The 23,140-nt window shown below is 38.9% G+C and overlaps 1 long non-coding RNA gene across 1 annotated transcript; it reads left to right on the top strand.

Annotated features, from left to right (window-relative positions):
- Positions 1–6,544: 6,544 nt before the first annotated feature.
- On the top strand, positions 6,545–7,569 carry LOC111948025. Its single transcript, XR_002874013.1, has 2 exons — positions 6,545–6,591; positions 6,972–7,569. It is a non-coding gene; the product is annotated as an uncharacterized LOC111948025 (long non-coding RNA).
- Positions 7,570–23,140: the final 15,571 nt, after the last annotated feature.

The raw sequence follows: 23,140 nt of genomic DNA, 5'->3' as shown, positions 1-23,140 counted from the left end.
TTAACTTCTTTACTTTTGACAGCAGCACATACAAGTTCCTTTCAAAACAAAATACACCCTGTGCCAAATAAGATCCTCCTGCAACCGCAGATTTATTTGTCTTAAAAAGAAAACAAATTTAAGTCAAACATTGCATTTTCCTATCTTTATGACGACTAATGATAGGATAATCCAGAACAAATTTTCAGTCTGGATACATCCAATTAGAACCTGGTCCGGGAAAAGGAACCGCTCTTTGCCCCACCCTAATAACTCCTGGCAAAGAGATCTTCAGTCATGTGTTTTTGTTTACAAGCTTAGATTCATAACAGAAAAGTCCGCTTTACAGCAGTCTGAAAACAGACCAAATGGTCTGGCTCAGGACTCGATCTGGACCAAATCAAGTGGACTCGGACTGTACCGGCAGACTTCAGTCTGAATTCACCTATAGAAATTAAAAATAAAGTGTAGGAAATGTACAATTACAGATGCCAATCTTCTTCTGAAAAAAAAAAAAAGCAAATTGCTGGATTCATGTAATAGATTACAATTCTGAAAGACTAACATTGTAGAGCAAGAGATTACTTTTTTGGAACAATAGCAAGTAATCATGTATTACAGTTTGGAGGCAGCTTGAACAAAACTGGGTCCCTTATACTACTGAATGATTTAATCAGTAGTCAAGATGGCGCCGGTGTGCTTGGCTAGCCTTCTGTCTCTACGAGTGTTGTTTGTATTTGCGCTTTGTTTACTGACTTTAGTGACGAATGTCAACTTGTTGCTGATCTACGATCGCCAAACTCTTCTGAATCTACGTCCCCCCTTCAGAAACCCGTTTCAAAATCCGCTTCAACTTAAATTCCCCGGGCAAGAATCGCGCTGTCCCCCGCTTTTCTCAAGCATACCAGCTCACCTGTATCGTGCTCCGCTTCCGCGATGGCGGCGCAGGCGGCGAGGGAGACGTAGCGGTTTACTGGTGAAACTGAAAGCTGTACGTTGTACGGACCCGGTCGCTCCCTGTTTGGTTTCTCTGGTCGGCGTGGACGTGGAGCTGCGGGGCCGTCGACCCACCTTGCCGTACCTCCGCAAGCGGGGGAGAGGCCTCCACAACCTGCGGCAGCTTCCTCGCGCTCTGCCAATGAAGGCACTCCAATCCCGGCTAGGATGGCGCTTGTGAACGCTAGATCGCTAGCCAACAAAACCTTCATCCTAAAGGATTTCTTCGTCACCCATCGACTGGATTTCCTTTATGTAACTGAAACTTGGATCTCTGGAGACGACAGTAGCGCTTTCACTGAACTTTTACGACCGGATTGCTCATATTTAAGCGCTCCTAGATCGTCAGGTCGAGGAGGGGGTGTGGCCACCGTCTACAGGACCAGCTACAACTGTAAACAGGTGACTTTAACAAAGACCTACTCTAGTTTTGAGGCAAGCGTCTTTAAACTAGACCCTGCTCTCTCATTGTTTTGTGCTGTTATATACAGGCCGCCAAAATACAACAAGGACTTCATTGATGATTTCGCTGTGTTCTTGGCTGGAATAATGCCAAAATATTACAGAATTTTGATAGTTGGGGATTTTAATATTCATGTCTGCTGTCCTGATAAAGCACCGGCCAGAGACTTTTTGAATCTTATCAACTCTTTTAATCTTGTTCAACTTGTGTCTGCCCCTACGCAAGAACATGGTCACACACTTGACTTAATTTTAACCCATGGCTTAACAACTTTCGACCTTGAAATCTGTGATGCTTTGTTTTCTGACCACACCTGTTTTGTTTAATGTACAGCTGCCATGTCACACAGTTAAATTTCCAGCCCCTTTTTTATGCAGTCGCACTATTAACTCCCATACGGCCGCACAATTCTCTGCAGCTTTTAACTCTACCATCATTTTACCAGAACATCAGAGCTGCAATTCAGATGTTGAGAACATGTCATCCTGCTTGTATTCAACCTGTCAAACTGTTTTAGACAGTGTAGCTCCACTAAAAACAAGGCTTTCCAGGTTGAGGTCTGAGCCCTGGTTAGATGAGACCACTCGTGCCGTCAGGCGAGAGTGCAGGAGAGCCGAGCGGCAATGGAAGAAAGACCGGCTGCAAGTTTCCTTCCAGTTGTTGAGAGGCAGCTGGCGATCTTATCAAAAGACCATGAAGGCTGCTAAAACTAAACATTTTTCAGACATCATTGCAAGCAACCAGCACAATCCTCGGGTTTTATTTAAAACCATTAACTCTGTTTTAAATGTTCCACAACCGGTCTCTCTTGAGAACTCAACTGAGGTTTGTGAGATGTTTATGACCTTTTTTATTGATAAAATCAAGAACATTAGGACCCTCATTAGCCCCCCCTCTTTCAGTCACTCCGTCTCCACCTCATGTTCTACTGTTCTCCACCGGTTTGAGCATGTCAGTCTGTCTTACTTGGAAAAATTAATTAGTCAGATGAAGCCATCAGGATCTCCCAATGATCCAGTTCCACCTCGTCTTTTTAAAGAAGTGTTTCCCACTCTGGCTCCCTATGTTCTCGATTTAATTAACGGCAGTTTAATTCATGGGAGTGTGCCTTCGTGCTTCAAACATGCAGTAGTAACACCACTTATTAAAAAGCCTGGCCTGGACTCCTCCATTTTGTCAAACTTTAGACCAATTTCTAAGCTCCCCTTCCTTTCGAAGGTTTTGGAGAAAATTGTGTACTGCCAGTTAACAACGTTTTTAGAGGAGAACAGCATCCTTGAGGTGTTTCAGTCAGGATTTAAACCCCGTCACAGTACCGAGTCTGCGCTATTGAGGGTTTCAAATGACATTTTTCTAGCAACGGATGCCGGTCACCATGTTGTTTTGGTTCTGCTCGATCTGGCAGCTGCATTCGACACAGTTGACCACCAAATCCTTTTGTCTCGCCTGGAAAGCTGGGTGGGTCTTCGAGGTAGTGCTTTAGAATGGTTCAGATCTTATTTAAATGAGAGGAGCTTCTGTGTCCGTCTTGGACGTGCAGAATCCCGTAGAGCAACTTTCACATGTGGTGTACCTCAGGGCTCTGTTCTGGGGCCTCTTCTTTTTTCATTGTACCTGCTTCCACTTGGGTCTATTCTCCGCAAACACGGGATTTCATTCCACCTCTATGCTGACGACAGTCAGATTTACATACCGTTAAAACAGGAAGAAGCATATTCTGCTCACCAGTTACTAGAATGTCTTGATGACATTAAGACATGGATGTCATGTAACTTCCTGCACTTAAACCAGGAAAAAACAGAGGTTCTGCTATTTGGTCCAAGTGATGTCTCTAAGGCACATGTCGACTTAGGCGTTTTAAATGATCACCTGAAACAGACAGCAACAAGTCTAGGTGTGAAACTGGATAGCAATTTAACTTTTAATGCTCATATAAACTTAGTGGTGAAATCCAGTTTTTTTCACCTGAGACAACTGGCCAAGGTTAAACCTCTCCTCTCCCGCCATGACTTTGAGATTTTAATCCATGCTTTTATTTCAACACGTTTGGACTACTGTAATGCTCTCTATGTTGGGCTTTCCCAGAAATTACTTGCTCGTTTGCAGTTAGTCCAAAATGCAGCTGCCCGTCTTCTAACTGGTACACGGAAACAAGAACATATCACTCCCATTTTAGCATCTCTTCACTGGCTCCCAGTTCGCTTACGCATTGATTTTAAAATTCTCCTATTTGTTTTTAAATGTCTCCATGGACTCGCCCCAAAATATTTGTCTGACCTGATTCAGGTGTACAATCCCCCCCGCTCCCTTAGGTCAACAAATCAGACACAGCTGGTTGTCTCGAAGACCAGGAGAAAACTGAGAGGTGACCGAGCCTTCTCAGTCTTCGGACCAAAAATCTGGAACGAATTGCCCCTGTACCTCAGACAGATAAACTCACTCAGTATGTTTAAATCTGCTCTTAAAACATATTTTTTCACTTTGGCTTTTAACTGAGTTGGGATCCGGACCTATTTTATGTGTTTTATGCTTTATATTTTTATGTGCTTTTATTAATTTTTGTATTGTTCAGCACTTTGGTGAACCTTGTTCTGTTTAAAGTGCTTTATAAATAAAGTTGAGTTGAGTTGAGTTGAATCCAAGGTTAAAGTGCTCAAACAAAGTTTTTGTGATCTTTCATCTACCTTCAGTTTTCTAGAATTGCTAATTCACAACATGATTTAACAGTTAAATACCCTTGACATTTGGTCTGAGATTAAGCCTGTAATTTAACGGTCATAAACTCAATGCAGTACCCATTGTGCCACAGTCCAGGTGGCAGTGTGTAGCATTTGTGATATTCCCATAATTAAACAATGGTCATTTATCTTTCTTTAGAATGGTCATGGCGGGCCAAGCCAAAGACCAGTTCTCCCTGTAGCAATAAATTAAGTTAGACAAATGCTCAAATAAGCTGAACATAAAACAAATGAACCACAAACTGCACTAACATCCAACACTATGAAAGTATTAGACATTCTGTTTTCATCCTTATTGGAGTTTAAGAAGCCTCATCTACCTGCTATAAAGAATCCATTCTCATCTGGACCAAAGAAAGAACTGTGAGGATTATTTTTGATATTTTTCAAAAGGTATTTAACAAGACCTGGCCTGCAGTGCAAAAGGAAAATGTCTACAAAGCACAGGGAGAGTGCTAAAAGCCCTGTGGATAATTGACCACCTAAAAGACAGACGACATTTTGTAAGATTGAAGGGTTTTGTCTAAGAAGGATATTTACCCAACCTATATAACCCTAAATGACGACGTCCCATCACCTGAAAGAAAAAAATACTCTTGGATTTTAGCAATGGAAAAGACAAAAGTAATGAGATTAATTTTATATGTAGTATTTTGTATATGAAAAAAAATGTCAAGGAGTATCAATTTACAAATGTGTGATTATCAAGATCAAGACAACTAACTTTAAATGCTTTTAAAAATTGTGTTAGAAGCTCTCATTAACACAAGGAGTTGGAGCAACATGAATAGATCCCTGAGTTTAATACTTTTATACACTCATATAGACTAGCCACAGATGCCAAAAAACCTGCTTAAAGATGTACTTTTCTGAATTAAAAAGCACAAGAGCCAAATTTTATATTTTTAATTGGTGAAAGACAACTAGGTTAATTGCTTCCAGCTAATTTTCAATAAGTATCTTAAAGCCAATTCATATTTTGTACACCTACACATGTGTATTGACTGTGGTGTAATTTTAGCCAAGTCTATGAGGGTATGCCAGTCCCCTCTTTGGCACAGGTTCTCCATTGGAGCAATAAATCATCTGCATTTTAGCAGACATATGAGCCTAAATAAAATAAAATAAAAATCCTTTTGGAAAGACATAAAGTGGAAAGATAATTTTAGCTGAGTCCTGAAAAAAATCGGCATTATTTGAATTGTAATCCATAAAATCTGCATGGACATGGATGGATGCTTTGGGTTCAGCTGTTGTAAATGATGATATGAATATAATAATGTGCAGGTCAACAGATTTCTAATCCAGTTTCATGTATTTTCCCATGTCCTGTATAAAACATTAAACTATTAATTATTTGACATCAGACGTTGATGTTAGTGTTTTTGTCAGACAAATTAACCGATTCTCCAGCAGTTACACTTGTTGGTCTGCCTCAGTGATGACTAACACTATTGGGCTTGTATAACAAGCTGACAAGATCAAGAATCATGTCAGTACAAATGGTAAAAATGCCTTGTGAGTGCAAGATTAGTGGCTGTTACACTGTCAGAAAAAAGGGTACGGTTGGGGTACGTTTGTGAACACTTAGGGTACAAATGGTGAATTTGTACCCTAAGTGAGTCATAATTACACCTTAGGGTACTCATATGTACCATTTAAGGATAAAAAAGGTACAAATATGTTTCCAACCATCAGAGGGCCCATATTTGGACCCTTTATTCCACTAACAAAGGTACAATCACTTATGTGACAAAAGTAATAATTCAAAGTGTATGAAACGTCACCCAAAATCATTTAATACGTTGTTGGTTATTTGGAAAAGATGCACAAAATAACCAAATATATTTAAGAGACCACACATCTTTTATGACTAGTTCTGAACAGTACACAAGCACATTATATTTTGATTGTGCAGAGCATCAAGATAATAACTTTTAAACATGTATTAGTGTGAGCCTGTTTTTGTTTTACTTATATAAGAGCTGTTTTAAGTTTTGCCTTTAATTTAGAGCAAAAGCACAATGTAGACAAAATTATTTGATGTTTTTAACCTTATATGGTGTACTTTAACTTGGCCTAAATTCAATTTAAATTTCTAGTCTTTGAGCTGTTAATTTAAGTTATTTTCTTTCTAATCATACATTCTCATAAAAAAGTAAATTCCTCTGTTACTACGTTACATTATGTGTACATATTAGTACCTTTTAGCTTTTGCACCTACACAGGAAAAATGAGAGAGTACTTTTTTCGGAGTTACCATCAGTAATTTTTATTTAAGTAGGTGTAAAAACGTAGAGGAAATATGTTGGAGTAAACCAGCGAGACCACGCCCACTCTACTTTCTTAAGTTTCGTTTCTTCCGCCATTTTGTTATCCCGCTGTGGACGGAGGAAGTTAGAGGCTGTGACTGAGGTAAGTCTGCTAATTGCTCAAAAATAAGTTGGAAACTTGTTTTAAGCGGGTTTGGTTATTTTATCTGTAAGGAATAACGTTTGTGTAGTGGAATGCTGCTATTCCACCGTGTATGTGCCTGTGAGGAGATTGCAAACTACGAGCAGGAGTTTGCTAACGGTTAGCCTCAGCCGTTTGAAGTTCAGCTAAATGCAGCCATTAAATAAATTAAGCTGTTGTTTTTATTGGTGTTGTACCGCGTTCCGTTAAATACATTGAAATATATACATTTTTTCACTAGATAATTCTGTCGCCGTTTTACCGATGTACGCTGGCGTTGATGCACCGGTTGTTGTTGCCTACCCCCCCCCCCCCCTTTTTTTTCTTTCTGTCTTTCTTAGTAAGGAAGCCAGCTACTTTTGAAACGACCAGCTCCATAATTCCTACTGATATTTATCAGGTCCGTTGAATTCAATGCGTTAATCATTTTAATCTGTAATGTGTAGGAGTCCAATAACGTTTTAACTTTATTTTTTTTTACACTGCAGAGTATGGCGGTCCTTCCCATTTATATGTCAGCCTGCCTTAGCTGCTGTGCGCGCGCAGCCACCATTTCTCGAATGCAAGACAGTGACAGACTGTTTAGGTTGTCATGATCATGATCGCTCATCACTGTGTTGTTGATTTTGATCATTCTCTTGCAGAGATTATTTTTTTTAAATGGAGGTCCGTGATTCCAGATACTCGTCACGATTTCTCAAACCAAAAACTCATGTATAAATCAGGAAAAAATATTTTTTTTAAATGAACTTCCAAGAAATAAATCTGTAGGTCCTTAGAAGCCAGTGCATTGTTGTCAGTGTTGTTTTTTTAGCAGTTCTGCAAATTCTGCAACATTGCTGTGACAGCTAGTGTGAACTGTATATTTGCCATTACTATTTTAAAATGTATTAATTTATTTGGAACAGGGCTTAGATCTGAATAAATGCTGTGTTGGTACCTTTTGGTGTTGTAATGTTTTTTCTTTTTTGTAATTATTTTTTTCCCACCAGGAAAGATGCAAGCTGTGCGTGAACATGTCGAACGCCAAAAAAAAAAAAAAATGTTTTAAAGTTTAGCTGACCTTCAAATCCTTTTGGGAATGCGGTGAGTGGAAACATCACAATTTCCAGCATTTTTCTTTACAGGAATCAGTCAACTTTGTGGAAAAACTGTCAGCTGTGATGCAAACAGATTTTTTTAATTGGTTTTTAATTTAAAGATAATTTCTGTGCTGCATTCTAAACATAATTTTGCTTTGTTCACAGCTGCCAAAAAGTTCAACATCCCAACCTTGGACTTGAGAGTGTTTGATGACTCAAAGACAGAAGTTGATGAGCAGGTTTCTGATCTCCTGTTGAAAAACCCAAACCTTGGTGCGTTGGAAATTTGTCTGGCCGAAGATACAAATCCAGAAGGTGAAGTTTTTCTTTTAAATTGTAATTTATCTATTTTGTTTTAGATGGTTTTGGGTAAATTCCCCTTTGATGCCTGAATTTATTTCCAAGGGAAATAATCTGTGTTTTTGCTTTCAAGTACATGCTAAATTAAGAACATTTTTGAGCTGAAGAGTTTTGATTGTATATTTGCATCAATAGGAGTCTGAGGGTTAATGATTTATTTGACAGGATAGTGTGGGGAACAAAATACGGGCAAATAAGTATGAGTTTTTTTATCCTATTGCTGTCTTAGACAAGATAACAAATCTGCTAAACTGTTAAGTCGGTCAGTATTTAAAAATCTTTGTTTTTACTTTTTTTGTTTTTGCTATCATACTAATTTAAATATTACAGTAACTGAAAGCTTTAATACTTTGACAGATCAGCCGAGTTGTCCTGCAAAGAGCTGCAATACCAGTTCAAGTGGAGATTTTGAAGTGGACTCAGATGACACCATAATATTACAACACAGTCCTACAACAAGACGAAGACTTGAAGACACCTCTCTTGCCAAAGTAAGTAAATAATCTTTTCACAGTCATTTCAAGCATTCAAAGTCAGGCTGTCTTTCCAATTCAGTTTAGTTGTCAAACAGTGCAGTAAGTCAGATCATCCAAACTAGTTTAAAGTTTTCTAGGGAAACAGCAGATTGCACCGAGTAAGTCACAACACATTGAATACATTCTGGAATGCTGTCCTCATCATACAAACATATAATTCTTCTGTATTTCCTTCAACAAAGCTCTGCATAATTAACAAGATATTGACTATACGGGCGACAGTGGCTCAGGTGGTTGAGCGGGTCGTCCAATGACCGAAGGGTTGGCGGTTCTATCCCCGCTCCCACCAGCCAAGACACTTCACCCTCCTTGCCTCCAGTGTGGCTCCACTGGTGTGTGGATGTGCATGAATGACCCCGGTGATGGTCAGAGGGGCCGTAGGCGCGAAATGGCAGCCACGCCTCTGTCAGTCTGCCCCAGGGCAGCTGTGGCTACAACAGTAGCTTACCATCACCAAGTATGAATGAATAATGGACACACTGTAAGCGCTTTGAGTGTCTTGAAAAGCGCAGATAAATCCAATCCATTATTATTATACAAAGACAGACATTGACTATGCAGTTTTTGAGAGGGAAAAATGTTTTCTGGGACATGGTTTCTGCAGTTCAATTGGAATTCACCTTCAAGTTCTTGACAGGACTGTTTTGCAGAGTTAACCAGCCTTAATTTCCCATCATGCCATTGTTTACGCTCCCGTTACCTTACAGTCCCTCACAACCCCCAAGCAACAGAATTGGCGTGCAATATTGGAGCTATCCAGCCTTATAGATGTGAGCCAGATGCCAACTCAGACGAGGAGAATGAAGACAAGCGCTCCGCTTGTCTTCATTCAGGGAGCTTGTGGCCTGCCAAATGTAGCTAGCTTTCTCAAATTACATCTTTTCATCTGCTCCTGATTCATCCCAATTTGAGAAAATAAATATTGAGAAACAGTTTTATTCTTAAATCTTATAACGATGTCATCATAATAATGCCACATTTTAAAAAATAACTTTCATTGGAGTGGGTCCCCCATTTTAACATGTCGCAGTATTTTTCTCATGATGGGCGCGTTTAAAAGAACACGTTTAAAACTGCACATCTGAGTATTCACTCAAATTGGGATGAATCAGGAACAGACAAAATAAATGCAGTTTGAGGAAGATCTCTATTGTGACGCACCACATGAAATGAGGTGGGTCTGAGTCCCTCTGCTCTGCTCTATTCTGATGCGTCCACTTGCAGACAAACAGATCCATTAACATCTTCATCATACTTGTCTGAGCTTGATCTAAACTATGGCCGGAAAGCTTCAATATTGCTCACCATTTTGGTTTCACCACTAATGTTAGTTTTAGGTTGGAAGGACTGTAAGCTAGCGGGAGAGGGCGTAAACAAAGGGATGATCGGACATCAGCAGAGGGTTACTACTGTGTCAATAGCCCCGCCTACAACTCAGAAGTTAATTTCTGATCAACTCCAAACCACTCTGCACAAACTGTCTTTAAACATCATCTCAAAGTGCTTTAACCCCAGTAATCAGTGCTTGCAGTTGTATTTTTTTATTATTAATATGGACTTTTAAATTTGATCCAAAAGGTGGTTGCTGTCATTGGTGAGGATGCATCATCCGTTGAAGGTCATGTGAATGTCCTGCATATCCAGTACAGCAAGGTGCGAGAGGATATACCAAAGAAGTACCCTTTCTTGAAGACAACCTCAGGGGTCAGTGACATTTTAAATCAGTTCTCAGCTTAAAATACATTTTGAATGTCAATATAAGCTGAGACATCTGCTAAAATGATCATTAACAGCTTTAACTCAATTGTAAAAACATTGTAATTTTCTAAACCCATATATAAATATATAGTCATTCAAGCCAAGTAATATTTATACAATGAGATCACTAAAGGGAAATGGCAATGAAAGAGGCAAAAAAGAATATTAGAATGTTTTGTCTTTTGTTTGTTTTAGTTAAAGTGAATGATTAATTTTCTAATTTTTTTTTAAATTTTCAGTTTGATGAAGTTGACCGAATGCATCCATCACCTGTCAGTTTAAGCCAGCGCTTCAAGGACGGCGTTTACCAGTATTGTGCCAAAGGTGCTTGAGCTTGTTCAAAGAAAAGCTCCATTAGCCAAAGTCTCCAAAGAATCAAGAGAAGAGAAGAGATGCTTGCAGAGGATCTACTAGGTATTGACATAAACGTAATCTTTAGTGTGTTTTATAGTTCTTCTTTTTAGAATTCGTATCAATATTATCTTAATCACATTTATGCATTTTATTATTTAAATTATGCATTTAAACTTGTTTATAAGTTTACTTTTTTATTATCTATTTTTAGAAAATGTAGAATGCAGTAGAAAGATGTACTTAAAATGAGGTCTAATGCTTCTTTTGTTAATGTCACAAGTTTTATTTCATGGTTTAAAAATGGTAACTGAAGTGCTATGTGCTGTTTACAATTGATCAAATGTTAAGGTTATAGTTACAATGAATGCAATGTGAACTGAAGGAAAAATATAGATTTTTCATTATTGTAAAATTGCTAATTGTAAATATATGCATCCTGTTGTGACACTGTAAATACTGTGAAATGTCAGAATTGTAATTTTTTTGAATGTTTAATAAATGTGATAAACATTATACTGGTCTTTTAATGTGCTGTATCTGGTACAAATTTGCCATCATAGGGTACAAAAGGCTTGTCACTGGGGCAGTACCCTTAAAAGAACAAATTTGTACCTTTTTTAAAGGTACATTATGGTACCATAGCACTATAAGGTACAATTTAGTCCACAGAGGTACATATTTGCCTTTGAAAGGTACATACTGAAAGGGTACAGATGCGCACCTATATGAAAGGGTACAACATTTGTACCCTTGAGGGTACTGCCCCAGTGACAAGCCATTGTACCTTTAAAGGTACAAATTTTGCACATTTTTTCTGACAGTGTAGCCACGGTCTGTCATCATGTCTACTGCAACACTGATTCCATTCACACCATGAAGTCCCTCTGATGGCCATCAGTTCTGCTTATCCACTTATGATTTTTAGTTTACAGATGTTACTTTGTCTCCTGAGTGTTTAACCTGACAGTAGACCTACCAAGGCGCAGATTCACATGCATGTGACCCATAATAATTTAACTTGACTTGATGTGTTTCTTGAGCATAAAATGTCTAAAGAAAACCAGCCGCATTGCTTTTAGCAAATCATCCTCATCTGCCAGTTCTTGCTGAATCACTTACCATAAGTTATTTGTCCCTGTATTTAATTAACTCAATTTCCTCCTCTTTTGCATGGGGCCACCAACCATATCAATGGTCACAGGTGTTCGAGCATCCTGCAGCCAAGATTCAGTGATTTTAGCACATTTGGCAGCAACTGCCTAAAGAGCCCGTCTGTTTTTGGTTCATTTGCTTTTCTGTGCTTCCATCGCTCTTGTCCTTCCTAAACAAAACAGTATTTGACTTATGCATGACCGACCCAGAATAGGCCGTGTGTAATTGAGAAATTCAATTGCACAGACATTCATTGATATGCTATATTGGAAACAAAAGCATTTGCTTCTTTACACCCACCAAATCTTAAGTTAGTGGCTTTAAAAATTAAAGGTTTTGCCTGCAAAGACCAGTTCCACTCTGATCGTAATTTGATCTACTTTAAAAATCTTTCCCAGGGATCTTTAAATTATAATTATGTCTTTTTTAGCCAAAATCAACAAACCTGTGTTGTGTTTTGGGACAGTTTCTGCAGAGTGGCAGTAGTGCATTGGAATTTCACCTCTGAGTTGTGGGCGGGACTGTTGGCTCGGAGTAAGCCTGCACCCTTCCCATCATTCATCTGTTTACATCCTCTCCCGCTAACTTTCAGCCCCTCAAACCTCCAACCTAACATCACTGGTGCAACAGAAATGGCAAGCAATATTGGAGCTATCCAGTTCTATAGTTTTGAACAAGATGCCAGCTCAGATAATGAAAACAAAGACATAAATGGATCAATTTGTTTACAAGTAGGTGGATTAGCATGGACAAAACAGGGAGCTTGTGGATTGCTGCAAAGTTTCAACGTCAAACCTATAAGCTTTTTCCAGTGGCAATTTTGTGTCTTCTCCTGATTCACAATGATTTAAATAAAGAAACGCAGTTTAATCTTAATAGTCTTCATAAATATCCTCCTTCTTAAGAAAAATGCTACAACAACAGGTTAAAAACACCAAAAACAGGATTTCTTTTTTGGAGAGTTTTCTGTCCTCTCATTTTAGGATGTCAAATGTAAGCTATTTTCAATACATTTTCCGTTGGTTGTAAATCATTGCATTAAAAAAATAACACCTTTCATATCTTTTTATTCTGTTTAGAGAAAAATCACATGTCTACAAACTGTCCCTTATTTTTTCCTAAGTATCTGGCAATAAATTAATGCTCAAGACTCACAAAGGCATGCATTAAGAACATTATCAATAATTTGTGAAACATTCAACTTTTTAACAATCAACAACACTAACTCTCTCCTGATCTAATTAAAACAGCTCTGACATCAAACATAAAGCTAGCATCAAACATCTTGCACACTCGCAGAAAGTATCACTTTAACAGCACGCACATTGCCTAAAGTCATGACCCTATTTGAATTGTTGTAGGTGCAGTGCAGCATAGCAGAAGCTGCTCCAAAGGATTGCCTCGGCTGCCCATAGCCATACAGAAGTAAAAAAAAAAAAAGTAGGTCTTTGGAACGTCTCTGGGCAAAATACATATATAAATAAATAAAAAATAATGAAAGAAAAGCAAGGAAAAAAGAAAGCAATAAGAAGCCCAATCAAAGAAGAATAGTCTTTTGCTGCAGCCTGCACTCAGCAAGCTTCAAAGCGAGGGATGTTAACAAAATAGATCCTGCGACAGACATGACTTTAGTTGGTTACTGATGCAGAAATCTGGGTATTTATCTGCCACTAGACGCACTGTGAAGATAAAGTCAGGCCACATTTTTAGCTGCAAAAATGACGGAAGTCAAAGGTTGAGAGTCGTGAGGAACCCAGTCAGCAGATAGGGACAACAGGTACTGCACATTATCAAAAAATAAAATGAAGATTTTTATAAATAAGAATGAATGAAAATAAAAAAATATACAAAAGGTCTCTTTGAAAAGGGTAAACATAAAAAGTTTCTGAAGCTATTTATCCAACTTCAATTTAACCAACTGAACATACAAACCAACAAAACAAACTGACCTAGAAATGAAACACAATGTGGAGAGAGTTTTCTGAGAGCTAATGAGATGGGTAATGAGTCCGGAAGAAAGTGACAGCATTTCTTTATTTGTTTTACAGCATGGAGATCTACTGTATACCATTAGCATGGACATGACAAGCAGCTGGGGGTTTCCTGGGTGGTCCAAGATGTAGTACTCTTGGGCCATTCTATTCCCTCAACTGGCCGAGGCGGGGGATTCATAAAACTGCTGCTTACCTGAGCAAAACTGTAAAAGATTAGGCTTAAGTTAAATTGTGAAAGTTTCCAAAACAACCCTACAGATTTTCTTACAGGATTGGAAGATAACGCGAGAAATATTAAATATTGTTCCTTCAACAACCATTAGAGGCTGGTTTTAAAAAGGAACAATTTCCCTTTAACTATTATCCACCGGTGTATACAGTTGTGTGTGCATGTGTGAATGGAAGTGTGACTGCAAAGTGCTTTGGGCCTCAGTCAAGGTAAAAAAAAGAGCTAAATAAGTATCTGCCAGTTATGATTTTCAAAAAGATTGTCTTTAAACAAAACAAATGTTGATACAGCCTAATTTCTAACACATTTTCAATGTTCATTGCTTTATTTTTTCATCGAGACAACTATGTGTGTTTGTGGAGGATTTTTTATTCCAACGCTCTAACAGAGCTTCTGAAGTTAGAGATTGTTTCAATGTGAGCTTTACAAACAGACAAACTAAAAAAAGTCTGTCAAAACCAAATGATTTTGCCTGTTTTGTTTTGCTATAAAAATAAAGTCGAAAAATGTAAATGTAGTTAAAGCCTTCGTCACAGCTACCCAAGAGGTGGATACAGGTGGATAATGTCTGCGAGCAAACCTGTACAGACCTGAATGGGGCACACAAATTACACGTAGGAATAATGAAGTGAGCCCATAGAGCAATAACGTTCATGCACACTTTGTTTACGGCATGCTACAAGTGTAAGATTGTAACAAATACTTATACATGTAAGGGTAAGTAAGGGTGTAGGTGAGACACAGGCTTGTTGTACATATTTTTTTATTTTTTAAAACCCCAAATCCTGCACGCTGCACAAGGAGCCCGTTATGGCTGTTCAAGTGATAAGTGCTCTGTGTGTGCAGCCTGACTTGGAAATTAAACAATCAGAGTATAGTGTAGTTTGGGTGTCCTATAGGCACTTATATCATGTGCACAACCAGTGCATGCGGTATTTGCACACGATCAGTACGGAGCCAGTAGGCACACATTACGAACGTCTACAGCACATGTGTCAAACTCAAGACTCGAGAGCATTGGGCAACAATACATTAGGACATAAACACTGTCCACATAACCTAACCTGACAGAATCAAATTTAAAAGGATTTATGCTAGAGTAACAAGCAAACATGTTTTCCATGCAACTGTAAGTGTCACTTTAAAAAGTTAGAATAAATAAATGAGTTATTTAACATTGAGGAGTAGTAGGAGTAGTTACGTTAATTTTTCATTACATTTAGTTCCATGTATAAGTTATATCTGGGCCTTTGAGGACAACCACTATGCTGATGTGGCCCTCGGTGAAAATGAGTTTGAAATCCCTGGTCTAGAGTGTAGCGTAAATACACCGTTACCCTGTATTAACTATAAAGACAGCATTTCCCTGATAAGTGCAAGCAGCTTCTTCAGCCTGACTACAGCCTTCACAAAAAACGTACCACACGCACAAGAATCGTTCGTTCCATTTTTTTCTTTAAAGTCCCTCAAGGTGGTGGCACAAGCCTTAAGGGAACTGAAAGACCCACTTTCACTCCCATTTAAGATGCAACTGCTCCTCTCTTTGACCCTCCGGGGACCTAGACAACCAAAAAATCCATAGCACCTGTACAGAACAACCCCACTTGGGGTGCATTTAATCAAGGCTTAAAATACACTTATAACTTTGAAAGAAACATTTGGTAATTTAGACCGGCAGCACATCACACTGAGTGCTTTTAAAGTTTTACAAAGAAAAAAAATAGTTGTATCTAATTTTAAGAAAGCTAAAATCAAATCAGCCTCAATAAATGGCTCATATTGTATTTCTTTAGATTATGTGCCACATAAACATCTGCAGCACCTTATTTGTCTGTTGGATCAAATCACAAATGTCCTTGTTAAACTGCACGCAGTCAGGTGATGGCAATGTTTAAGAGCACCACCCTAAGTGTTTGTTCAACAATAAACGCAGTTTTAAAAGCTTTTGTACCCTGCTGTTGTTATGAAGAGACAAGTCTTCTGATGAAAATCACCTTTCAACAAGCAGGCACTGATGATCTAAATCAGTGAGAGCAGGCTTAGTGTTATATTAAATAAATAAAAAGACTCCAGAGTTTGTGAGCAAAGCCTAAGGTACATGAAAAGAAAAGCACAATGGTATTTTTTAAGGCACAGAAAACAAAAGGGGAGAAAAAAAAAGTTTTTTGATACAACCAGACTCAGTTATCATCTAAAAAGATGTACTTCTACTCCTAGAAAAAAAATGTACAAATTGGACACACTGTATGTGAAGCAGGGACAGATGTTAAAATTTGAAGAACAAAAAAAAATACATCAAGAAAAAAGTTGTGGGCCTGTATTTCGTCTTAAACCGGTGGTCATACACAGTGGTATAGGTTATAATTGTTTATTTTTTTTGTTGTAGCAGCATGAGGCCTTTTATTAGACTATAAAAATCACTGGGCAGAAGAAGAACAACTTTGATTGAGTCATAATATTTACCGGCATTTACTTGTAGCTTATTTTACTATTAATGCAAACATATGATTCATACCTGCATCCTTATTTTTCACATCACCATTTTATGATTCCTCACAGTCCTTTTAATTGAAGAGGAATAAAGAAATGTACTGCTGTTTGATCCTTTTGCTAGATGACATGATCTATTGTGTTTAATCTTGGTTCTCTCTTCTTAAAGTTTGTTCTTTTTAAGTTATTTCTCTTTGACTTGTGCTTGACTTTGTGTATTTTATTATGAGGGGCTTATTTATTTAATTTCTGCATTGGTGATTTTGCATCCTTGTTTGTTTTTATGTACAACACCTTGAGCTGTTTTCTTAACATGAAAGGTGCTACATAAATAAAATTAATTTGAATTTAAGGGTAAATGGCGTATACTTATATAGTGCCTTTCTTCCTACAATGACAAAGTGCTTTACAGTCACAGACCCATTCACCCAGTCACACACACATTCACACAGTGGTGGCGGCTCTGCTGCCAAACACAGGCGCCCGCCTACCACCAGAGGCAGGGTGGGGTTCAGTGTCTTGCCAAAGGACACTTTGACTCATGGGTGTGCAAGGCGGGAATTGAGCCTGTAATCTTATGATCATGGGTCGACCGCCCTACCGCTGCACCACGGCCGCCCCAAATGGCTGAGAATTTGTGGTCCTGTCTAGATTGTTGTTTCTTCTTGTTGGCAGGTAATGTTTGCAACATTCGTGTATTTTTCTTCTTGTTCCAAAATTTTTGGGTAGACGTAATCTCATCAAACTTCCAAACCCATTTTGTCCCTTTTGGGTCACGGGGCTGCAGGAGCCTATCCCGGCCACTCATGGCAGAGGACATCCTGGACAGGTCGCCAGTCTGTCGCAGGGCCACAAATCACACACCCATGTACACTTACATTCACACCTAGGGACAATTTAGAGTAACCAATTAACCTATGAAACAAATTTTGGGCGGTGGGAGGAAGCCGGAGTCCCCAGAGAAAACCCACAGATGCACGGGGAGAACATATAAACTGTACACAGAACTGCATTGCTGTTCTGTTTCTGGTCCCCCACTCAGGACTTGAACCGGAGGCCTTCTTGCTGTACAGCAGATGTAACCTCAAAAGGTTTAAAAGACAAAAACAAACAAAACAAAAAAAAAAAAAAAAATTGATTGTCCAATGTTTCCAGAAAAAAAAAAAGTTAAATCTCTGGCACATACATTTCAGCTAATTTCCCACTGAACTAGAAACGACTTAATGCCTCCTGGACGGGGGCGGCTGGCCCCTGCCTTACTCCTCCCTGGACCAACCGTGGGCCGGGTGGGTGGCTGCCTGGAGTCCGGAGCGGGTCTCCCTTGGGGGGGTCCTGGCTCGTACCTGGGGTTGGGGCGGGGGGATGCCCAGAACTCCTGGGTGGTGATGGGGTGCTCGTCTGGGGCTGTGGGTGCCCTTCTCGGGTGGGGCCCTGCGTTGGGCTCTCCTGGCGCGGCGGGGGGGCTGCTCTCCTGGTTGGGCAGGGGCGGCGCTCTCTTTCCCCCCGTGCCTCCCTGCTCTCTGGCTCTCGCGGCGGTCCTGCTGGCCCTGGCCTGGGTGGCGGATTTGGTCGCCCAGGGGGCGGTTGTTCCCTGCCTGCTGCCGTGTGGCGTTGGGGGGTTCCGGCTGCCGGGGGTCTTGGTGTGGGGATGGCTGGGCACTCTCCTTCCTTCTTTTCACATTCCACCGTCCATTTTAGAAGAACATAAACACTCACCTGAGCACAGGTGTTAGCTCACCTTTGCACTAATAGTTTGCATGATTGAATGAATGAAATATTTCACACTAGTTGGTTTAAAGGCATAAGTATGCGTGTGTGAACACTATCTGTTTTGTGTACATGTTGACATGTGGACATTTTTGCAGCTAGCAGGTGTGTTGATAACATTTGAGTGTGTGTGTGGACAAGCCCCGCCCTTTTTGTACTACATTTGAACCTTACCGTAATGATAAACAACCAGTAAACTTGCTGCTCTATGCTGCTTTATGGTCTTATCCCCCCCCTCCTATTATCACCCTCTTAGCCCCCCCCCCCCCCCTCTTCTTCCCTTCTTTCCTTTTCCGTCCGGTCCAACACCAAAGATTTTCAAACATGATTGAAATTAATAAAGTTTGGCCTCGATTACAAAAGGGGTTTATTCAGACATACCTCTGGTTTGTTTGAAGATTAATAACCCCTCTTGTTAAAGTAAAATATGTCCAACACAAGAGGCCCTCAGTTCTCATCTGCCCGCCCAGCTGTTGGACAGGACAAGTTAAAAAAACAAAAACAAAGAAAGGACTTAATGCAAGTCTCTTGAAAGCGTGGGTAAATAGTGGAATCAACATGACACTGTAGTCAAAATTCCTGTTACCCTTTTGTGGGCAGTCTTTATTGACAGACTTTAATGGCAGCATGAAGTTCTGAAATGTTCCCCATATACAAAAATGTCTGCTTTTGTATCCATGCATCCAAGGAAGAATTCAAAAGTTCATTTTTTAACACCCACTGGCTGATTGTTCTTTTTTTTGGTCTGCTACATATCAATTTAAATAAAAAAAACACAGAAATTTTTAATTTTCATCTTAATTTACCTTATACAGTGGTGGACAAAATTGTTGGTACCCCTCAGTTAAGAAAAGAAAGTCCACAATGCTCACTGAAATGACTTGAAACATTCAAAAGTAACAATCATTTAAAATTTATTGAAAATTAAATAATCAAAATCAGCCATTGCTTTTGCGTTGTTGATTAACAGAAGTATTTGAAAAAACAAAATAATGAAATAGGGCTGGACAAAAATGATGGTACCAATAACTTAATATTTTGTTGCACAACCTTTTGAGGCAATCACTGCAATTAAACTATTTCTGTATTTGTCAATGAGCCTTCTGCACCTGTCCACAGGTATTTTGGACCACTCCTCATGAGCAAACTGCTCCAGTTGTCTCAGGTTTGACGGGTGTCTTCTCCAAATGGCATGTTTCAGCTCCTTCCACAGATGTTCAATGGGATTCAGATCTGGGCTCATAGAAGGCCACTTCAGAACAGTCCAATGCTTTTCTCTTAGGCATTCTTGGGGGTTTTTGGCTGTGTGTTTTGGATCGTTGTCCTGTTGGAAGACCCATGACCTGCCACTGAGACCAAGCTTTCTGACACTAGGCAGCACATTTCTATCCAGAATGCCTTGATAATCTGGAGATTTCATTTGACCTTGCACAACTTCAGGACACCCTGTGCCAGATGCAGCAAAGCAGCCCCAAAACAGAACTGATCCTCCTCCATGTTTCACAGTAGGGACAGTGTTCTTTTCGTTGAATGCTTAATTTTTGAGTCTATGAACATAGAGCTGATGTGCCTTACCAAAAAGCTCTAGTTTTGTCTCATCTGTCCAAAGGACATTTTCCCAGAAGCTTTGTGGCTTGTCAACATGCATTTTTTGCAAATTCCAGTCTGGCTTTTTTATGATTTCCTTTCAACAGTGGTGTCCTCCTTGGTCGTCTCCCATGAAGTCCACTCTGGCTAAATAAATGATGAATGGTGCGATCTGACACTGATGTGCCTTGTTTTAGGAGTTCACCTTTAATGTCTTTGGAGGTTGTTCTGGGCTCTTTGGATACAGTTCCAACTATCCGTCTCCTCAATTTGTCATCAATGTTCCTCTTCCGGCCATGTCCAGGGAGGTTGGCTACTGTCCCGTGGGTCTTAAACTTCTGAATAATATGTGCCACTGTCGTCACAGGAACTTCAAGCTGCTTAGAGATGGTTTTATAGCCTTTACCTTTACGATGTTTGTCTATAATTTTGTTTCTAATGTCCTGGGATAACTGTCTCCTTGGCTTTCTGTTGTCCATGTTCAGTGTGGTACACACCTTTTCACCAAACAGCAACGTGACTATTTGTCTCCCTTTAAATAGGCAGACTGACTGATTAAGGGTTTGAAAACAGCTGTGATGTCAATTAAAGGACATACCTGGGTTCATCATGACCCTCTGGGCAATTAGTTTTCAGTCTTTTATTGAGGTACCATCATTTTTGTCCAGCCCTATTTCATTAGTTTGTTTTTTTAAATAATTCTGTTAATCAACAACTCAAAAGTAATGGCTGATTTTGATTATTTAATTTTCAATAAATTTTAATTTATTGTTACTTTTTAACATTTCAAGTCATTTCAGTGAGCATTGTGGACTTTCTTTCTTTAACTGAGGGGTACTAACAATTTTGTCCACCTCTGTACATTTTCTCCATCATGACAAAAAAAGAAAAACAGAATTAACCCTGAAATGAAAAAAAAATAAAATAAAAAAAAACATGGCCACCTGCTGTAAATGGAAGTATTAGGAAATAAAAAAGTTGTTAGGTGCCATTCTATCTGCCGCAACAGCCCAGAGTTATTACAACTCCTGTTACTCAAGTTACTTACAACTCCTGTGAGTTCTTGGGTTTAAAGGTGAGCACTGTAACAAAGGGCCTGTGCCGAATTCTTACACATTCCCTAACAGATGGTAACAAGTCATTCCTTTTGACTATAAATACACGTGGCTTTAGAAATCTGATCAGACAAGAAAGACTGCACTTCATTTCTCCAGACAGATGCACATTATTATACAATTGGTATTTAATGATCATGCCATGTTTGTGCAGATCCATCTGAACTGGAGGCCCGGCTTCATCCATTTTAGATGAAGTGCCAGCAGAGACACCACATCAATATTCATACGTGATGATTACAAGAAGCAGCCAAAGATATTGCTGCACTGTTCAGTGTAAAGGAATGAAAACATGTAGAAAATGATGTATAGGATTAAAATGACACACAAATTGATTAGGAAAAACATATATATCTTCGTTACAGACACCTAATAATTATTTTCTGAAACTCTGGCAACACACTAAAATGTATTTTGAAGGAAAAAAACTAAGTGACCTATATGTCTGAAATTTGCATTGGTTAGATGTTGAAAATGCTCCATTTCTAGTTTTTATTTTTATGTTTTTTGAATGTGTTGTATTAAATAAAGACAGCAATCAAAAACTAGGCACAAATCTGGAGAATAATTAAGTTGGCGATTGTTGCATTTCAACAGAAACGGCAAAATAAAAACTCTTGAATTGGAAAAGTGTTAATATTCAAGCAGAGATTTCCTCCAAGGATTTTAGCTCTGTGCTTCCATGCCTTCATATCTTTGTTGATGTGTGGGGATGGTAGGATCTCAAAGTAGCTGAGGTAGCTATCGGTTTGCTGAAGATAAAAAGGATAAGTGCATATTTGGGTTAGACTTTGAATACTCCTTGAAAGGCTGGAAACAGTGTTAGCGCAATCAGGTTACCAGCACTGCTTAAAGGAAAAATGACAGCTTTTAGATTAATTTAACCTTTTTTATTCCTTGATTATAAGTTGTGATATACAAGGCATAATGACGTGGGAGAAGAAAGCCTCTCTAATTGATTTTGTGTTGAGTAAAAATTCACATCTGTCGGAAACAATAGAGCAACTTATTTACATAAAAAGAGTCAACATTTGCAATTTCATGTTTGTTGCATGATTATTATTAAGTGAGGAAAACAGGTGCAGATGAATGCAGTTCTGTGCGTCTTTGCAGCGCTCAGTATGATGACATCAGGTTAATGAAAGACCTGCTGAAATGTCTTGCTAACTGGAAAAATCAGATTGCCTTTTGTTTAGATCTAATTCCCACCTGGAAGCTTAACTTTTTGATAGACGCAGAAAGCCACTGGTGACTGGCTTTTGTTTGCCAGATTAATTCAACAACAGCATCTCGACGGCATCTTTAATGAAAGCCTTCTGCACTGACAAAAGAACGCAAGTAAACATACTTAACATTCACCAGTAGTCTTCAATGGAGTCAATGGAGTGGAAAAAGAACAAAAAGAAAGACTTTGACATTATTTACATCTATTAGAATTAACTAGAACATATTTATTTCACGTTTTACACTCTTGACTGATTCTTTTTAATCTTCATTTACTCTTAGTGCTGGAGGTGGTGCCGGAAAAGGACATAGTTAATCAGTGATGGCCAAATTAAAACACTGACAATAAATCATGAGGAGCTTTTCCCCGCTATCCACACACCCCGCCAAAGATTTAGCTTTATTTTGAGGAATGGCTACTTATTTCCAATTTTTATTGATTTTTTTTAACAGATAAGAATGAGTGTACCTGAAAATGTGAGAATCTTTCAGACAAAGTTAAACTACTTGATAAATGAAGAGGTTTTTTTTTATATATATAGATATATATTTATTGCCCTGCGTATAATGTCTTGTAAATTACTGGAAATTCACTACTTGTGCAGAAAAGCTAATTGGGTTTTAAGAATTAATTGCAGAAAACCTGTGTAACTGCGAGTGACTGCAAGTTCTACATTTATCACCTTGATTTGTGGAACATGTTAGCCAGCTGTAAGCTGCAGCTGTAGTTTCTGGACGCCGGCCTCAATTTGAAATGTAACGTGCACCATGACTGAACCAAATCTGTCAACCTGAGAGCTTTTTGTCTATCAAGCTATTTGACTAGTAAAAAATAAATAAATGGATAAATAAAACAGACATG

This window comes from Oryzias latipes, chromosome 10 (assembly GCF_002234675.1).
Source record: "Oryzias latipes chromosome 10, ASM223467v1".
NCBI classification, from domain to species: domain Eukaryota; kingdom Metazoa; phylum Chordata; class Actinopteri; order Beloniformes; family Adrianichthyidae; genus Oryzias; species Oryzias latipes.
The sequence above is the reverse complement of the archived record's forward strand: the minus strand, read 5'-3'. Positions and strand labels throughout refer to the sequence as shown.